General features: G+C 48.1%; 1 protein-coding gene across 12 annotated transcripts in view; it reads left to right on the top strand.

Annotated features, from left to right (window-relative positions):
* Positions 1–1,421: 1,421 nt before the first annotated feature.
* The window catches only part of HIVEP2 (HIVEP zinc finger 2), a 169,786-nt gene continuing 165,207 nt past the window's right edge, over positions 1,422–6,000 (top strand). For 5 of the 12 annotated variants that reach the window (XM_084827723.1, XM_084827721.1, XM_084827719.1 and 2 more), the window contains exon 1: positions 1,422–3,087. The gene's annotated coding sequence lies outside the window, so the exon portion shown is untranslated. The remainder of the gene's footprint in view (positions 3,088–6,000) is intronic. The other 7 variants (XM_084827726.1, XM_084827730.1, XM_084827720.1 and 4 more) reach the window with 6 other exon arrangements.

Genomic DNA, 6,000 nt, shown 5'->3' with positions numbered 1-6,000 from the left:
TCCGGGTTTCAGTCAGAACTCTAAAGGAGGTATCCAAAGAGCGAACAGCTCCGTTAGAGTTGACTGAAACCCAGAGCAGAATCACCACCCCACTGACTTCAGAGTCACCAGCCTCCACCGACTGGGGGTGCTTCCAGCTTCCACTTTTATGGTCCTACTGCCCCGCCTCATTCACAGAATAAAAGCCAAGTTGAAGGCAATGTCATCTGGACACCCTGCAGGTACAATTCTGTGAATGAGGCCGGGTGATGGTGCTATAAAAGCCTCATCTGGAAGCACCCCCAAAACCCAAGGATCCAACACCCCATTGTGTTGGATCTTTTGAATTTTATGGCACACTCTGTGGATACGAACATGAGCTGTGATTTGCAGGTGGCGTTTTCGGTGTGTTCAAAACATACTAGTCATGCGAACTCAGGAGGATCCACTTAATCTCTGCACGACCCGACTTCTCCATATTCGATCTGTCTTAGGAACAGAGCAAGCACAGCGGATGTAAAACGCCGCGAACTTCGATTGGCTCACAGGCCTCCCCGTGGAAGCTGATGATAACAAACTCAAACGATCATCCTGTTTTGACTGGCTGCCTAACAGCCCCATGAGCTCTGCTGGTAACGAGTTCATCATACGCGTGCAATCTTACACGCTTCCTCAACCAACGTCAACCGGACAATTTCTGTCGAACAGCGAATCACGGGAAAATGTTTTAAACGTTATTTTTTTTTTTAAACCCCCCTCCCCGCGATTGCATTTCTCAGTTATTGCTGAATTGATTTGTCAGATTCGAAGACACCCAAATGAAAACTGTTCATAATAACCAAGCCCAAAGAAAGCAGAAAGCCCGCTAGCAGAATAGATTTCCGTCTGGACATGCACACCGGATCCCGAAATAGAAGTGCTCAAAAGATGTCAGATTATATTTTATGTTATCACATGCTAAGAGAAATGTGACACCCCCCCCCCCCCCCGTACTGCACCTTCCCACTTGAGGAAGGGCAAACAGAGCGCAGAATATAGGCGAGTCGTAAAATCAGAGGTTGACGCTAAAGGCTGGAAGAAGCCTCAAAAAACGAGCTTTAAAAATGCCGCAGGAATGCAGTCAGCGCGGGTCTGCCGCCCGCCCGCCCTTGATTTCGTTCTTCTTCCGACAGATAATGTGACCTTGGCCCGGCGAGGGTAGCGGAGAACGGGGAAGGAAAGAAACAAAAGGGGAGGAGGAGAAAAGGGGCAGCGGGAAAGAGGATCCCACCCACATCCTTAAAGGAAATTCTCAAGCAGGGAAGACGCACAACTTTTGCATGGCAAGTTGAGACCGGCCCTCCGGGGAGTTCCCTTCGGAGGGGGAGGGAAGAGGAAGCGAGATCTCCCCTGACGGACGAGAGGGACTCTCGGCGAAGCGCCGCCCCCTTCCTCTCCCCGCCTTGCACGGTGCACCTCTCATACACGCTCCGTCTGTCAAACGCGCGCACACGAGCCCTCCGCGGCTCTCCAGAACTGGATCTTCAGGTCAGCCTGCTCCCCTCCCTCGGACGCGCTGGGGGATCCGATGACATCACTGGCTGAGCTCTCCCCTCGCTCGCTCTCCCCTTGCAACTTCTGTTCTGGGAAGTGGTGCCAGGAATAACCCAGTCTGTCTGCAGATCGGAGGCTCCTATCATCCAGAAGGGAGGAAAAGCATACACACGCACGCTCGGCAACTGCGGCTTCTCGGGCCTGTCCTTCGAGAGAGAGAGAGAGAGAGAATCTATCTATCTATCTATCTATATGTATGTATGTATGTGTGTACAGATTTTTGTTTTGTTTTGTAAGCGAGTTAACGAGGAGAGAGAGAGAAGGGGAACAAACGAAAGCGCTAAGCAAGAGGAATGATCGATCTGAACAGAAACACACGAATCAGACGCCCTTTGGCTGTTGGAATATCTTTATCGGTCGCTATATAAAGCAACCCTGCAAGGCACCTCACGCGACAGACCCGGGCATAGTAAGGGAGCGACAAGAAATCTCACGCGCTCCAGTCAACAACAACCACGGCGCTAGTTAGAGCAGAGGGCTTTCCTTCTCGTTGACTCCCAGGTGAGCGTCTGCTGCAAAGACCGCTGCCTCCCCCTCCCTCCTTTCCCTGTATTCCCCCTCCCGATTGCGGGTGGGGGTGGAAACGGCTGACAGACCTTTGAGGTGGGCTTGTTGATGATGACTGGATTTACTCTGACTGGAGCGGGAAGAGGCTGTTTCAGGAGTTGATGGCCCTTCCTTCGGTGAGAGGAAAGCAAGTGCTTGCTGGCTCGCGTGTCTGTGTTTAGAAAGACGCGTTTGCTAACATGCGACCACTTGGTGCATTTCGGGGCAATACTTGGGAGAGGTTGAGGTTTGCCGTGTGTGTGTGTGTGAAAAGGGAGTGGCCAGTGATGAGTGGCGTATGTGTGTTTGTAGTGGTACTAGTCCCCCCTCCCGCTGGACCACTCAAAAGTGTGCGTATGTGCGAGGGAAGGAGGAATATACGGCTTTCTTAAGCGAATCAGCCCGCTTTCGCTTGTGTGCTGAGAACAGAGCTTGTCTCAACCCCCCTCCTTCCCTCCGACAGGGGGACGTTTCTGTATTTTCGGACGTGCAGCGTCTGTTGACTGATGGAAGCCCCTCTTGCAGAGAGACACCTCCGAGCTCTGTACCACGCTGTGGAAAGAAAGAGACGCCACCTCGGATTCCAGCGTGTGTCTTTTTGGCTTTGTGTGGAGAAGTTCAGATCTGGCAACCTGAGTTAGGACCCGCCTCCCTTCCCCTTCCCCCACCCCCACCAGCAGAACCCCCCCCCAATCTTTTCTCGTGTGTGTGTGTGCGCGCGCGCGCGCGCAAAGGGGAACGTAGTGGCCTACTGCTAGGGAATGTGGGGAATACCCAGCATGTAAGTGTATGCAGATTAGGAGCAGGCTGCCTTGCGTAATCTCCTCCTGTGGGGAAGAAGTATGTGCATGGTTACTAATGAGCAGCTGAGGAGGCGGAGGAAGAGGCGAGAGAGCGCCGAGAAGGAGACGCGACACGGCGGCCGCTGCTGGCGCTGCTCGGCTGAGGCACGGCTCTGCCCATTTCAAGGTAGCTAGCGTGGAGGTGAAGGGGAGGGCAGACCCGCTCGCTCGCTCGCTCACGCACGCACACACACGGACGCGCGCAGGCCCGGCCGCCCTGCGGAGGGGCTGCGTTGAAGGGCGGCGGGGGGTTGCTGTCGGCAGGAATTTCAGTCACTGGCTCCGAGGGCTCAGGGTGACTTGGCAGCCGCCTGAACCGGCCTCGTTCCGTCTTGCGGCTGGTGGGGCGGAGGTGGCATGTGGGAGCCCCTCGCGGGGGCTGAGGAAGAAACTCGTGCTGGCGGCAGCTGCGCGGGAGGGGAGAATGAATGTGCACGGGGGGAAGAGGGGGGGGAGGAGGAGGAGGAGGAGGGCGGGCAGGGTAAGGAGAAGGATATCGCTCTGCGTTGCGCCTTTATGTCTGTTCCCTGAAGTGGGTGGAACGTTGGCCCGTTCCGGGAATGTTCCATGACGTGTAAAAGCCACAGGAAGGGGGTTAACAAGGGGCTCTGCCTGCTGCTGCTGCTGCTGCTGCTGCGAAAGCAGATGTGATGATCTCCCTCTCTCCCCTCTTCTGCACAGTGGCTCCCTTCAGGGGTTTCGAACGAATCTGTTTCTCCCCTCTCTGTCTCTCTCTCTCTGCCCCCTCCCCCCGCCGCCGCGCTCCCATTTCATTGTAGAGAAACGTATTTCTTATATAATAGGTGTGCATATGGATGTTTGTATATGGTTATGTAACACGCACATCCATGCTTGCTCGGCATGATCTGCCCTTAAACATCTACATCGAAATGTGACGGGTGGGGGGGTTGGTGGGAGAGAGGTTGAGGAGAGAGTCCTAAAGTGTTGCTTGATATCGTCCTTGGGGGAACCGGAGGAGGAAGGAAGGAATATAGCCGGTTCTTGCAGTTTCCTCTTAGAAATGTATTACCTACCTAATGATGGGAAATTAACATTTGAAGGGGAAATCCCAGTCTTAGGGTGGCCTCAGTACTCCAGGTTTATTCTTCAGGTAAACATATATGTACGTTTCAGGCTTCTGAAGGCCCTCCTAAACATGATTCCCTACTTGCAATGTTTCTGAGATACAATAAATATTTTTACTTTCTGCCTGGAAGAGATATGAAGTATAGAGGAGATGGTAGCCCTTCTGTCTACTATAGCTCTAAGGAAAATTTGCAAAACTGTTTAGTATCGATCCTGTAACAGAGGCCTAATTGCAGGATTTGTGTATTTGTGGTAAACAGGAAAGACCTCCACTGTTCTCACATGCCACAGGAATCTTGTTTCGGCTTCTTTGAAATTGTATATTTCTCTTTTTAATACAAACATAAGACTTATGTCACTGCTATGGTTTTTATTAACCTATAATGCATTTTTTTTAAACCGTCAACTGTTCTACAGGCTGTAGAGTTTGGGGCCGGAAGGGGTGTAATTGATCCATTTGATTCCCCCCCCCCCCGAAATCTTTATCTGGCAATGAAAACCTGACATACGAATTAAACTGACAAAAATCCTGTTGCTATTAGAATTTGGTAGTTGCATATGTGCTTATAGATGTTATGTCTACTGAGAATAATTGATTGGTGTCTTTTTCTTTACCAAATTAATAAATCTATGTTGTGGCTTAACATTTTTACTTGATTACAATGGATTTGCAGGTAAGTGCATAACCCTATGCATGTTTAGACAGAAAAAAGTTATATAATTCCAAGCATTTCCCAAGCTGGGGAATGCTGGGGGTTGTAGGACTTTTTCTGTCTAAAACATGCATAGGATTGCACCCTAAAAGTTTTTAAGACCTCAGATTTAGTGTGATGGAGGTACATTAAGGGTGAAATCTTAAGGCATTTTTAGCCAGAAAAAAGTCCAGTAACTCCCAGCATGCCCCAGCTGGCATGTCGGACTTTCATAGGACTTTTGTTGTAGGACTTTTTCTATCTAAAAATGCATAGGATTGTGCCGTAAGTTGCTTGCAATTGATATCCATGTTTGTTTCCATTTTAAGGTAAACAAACAAATGCTGTGTAAAAGTTTGCAAGATCTGGTACATTGTTACCCTTATTATGTTATCTAAATAAGGCTACATAGCTGGGTAGACATGTCTAGGATTACACTTTCTCCAAGGTTTGCCTGTCCACAAAAAGTTCATACTGTTAAAATCCATGGGACTTTGACATTGGTAAAATCCTGGTCATAGTGTATATTTGATTTCCGTCTGTAATTTTAATGATGATAATAGTGATGAAAATTCTTCCTTAAGTACAGTAAAGGCAAAATGGATCAGTTGTCAAATGTTTTACTCTGGTGAAATTTTGATTGCGTTGTTGTATTCAGATGCATGAAAATGTGGAATTGGAAGTATTCTTGTATTGACAGTAAAAGTGATATTACTTTCGTATTTAAAGTTCTTTACTCATCTGGGTAGCGTCATCATATACTGTGAATCAGTCATAACCTTGAAACTGTAAATGTGTTTTTTGAGTTCTGTTTTTAATTTTAATTGTTTTAAAATGGTTTATTATAGATGATAGGTATGTCTGCATGAAAGCTGAAACATAGGAAGGTAGATATTTGCTCTACGGTTTCTGTGATAAGGGGTTCTGTCTGAAAGATGACAGGAATATTCGATGTACAGTTTTGGTATTTCCTGTGCAGTTTTATTTTAATGCTATAAAGCCTGGGTTGGCTTAGTTTCATCTGCATGAAACCATGTTGATACGATCCACAAGATTACAAATTTTATCTTGACTGATTTGATGAAATAAAAAAGGTTAATGGGGAGGGCGAAGATCATATACATTGCAAAACAGAATGAGTGTTTTTGCTAGTACAGGAGTTTTAAACTTTATAATAATGAGCTCTCCTAAGCACACATACACTATTGAGAAACAAATCGTAGTAAAAAAATACTTTAAACATTCCAAGATCCCCCAACCCC

This window comes from Heloderma suspectum, chromosome 1, assembly GCF_057233095.1.
Source record: "Heloderma suspectum isolate Gila_16-S chromosome 1, 16-S_ref, whole genome shotgun sequence".
NCBI classification, from domain to species: Eukaryota; Metazoa; Chordata; class Lepidosauria; order Squamata; family Helodermatidae; genus Heloderma; species Heloderma suspectum.
This window is presented reverse-complemented; position numbering and strand designations above follow the sequence as displayed.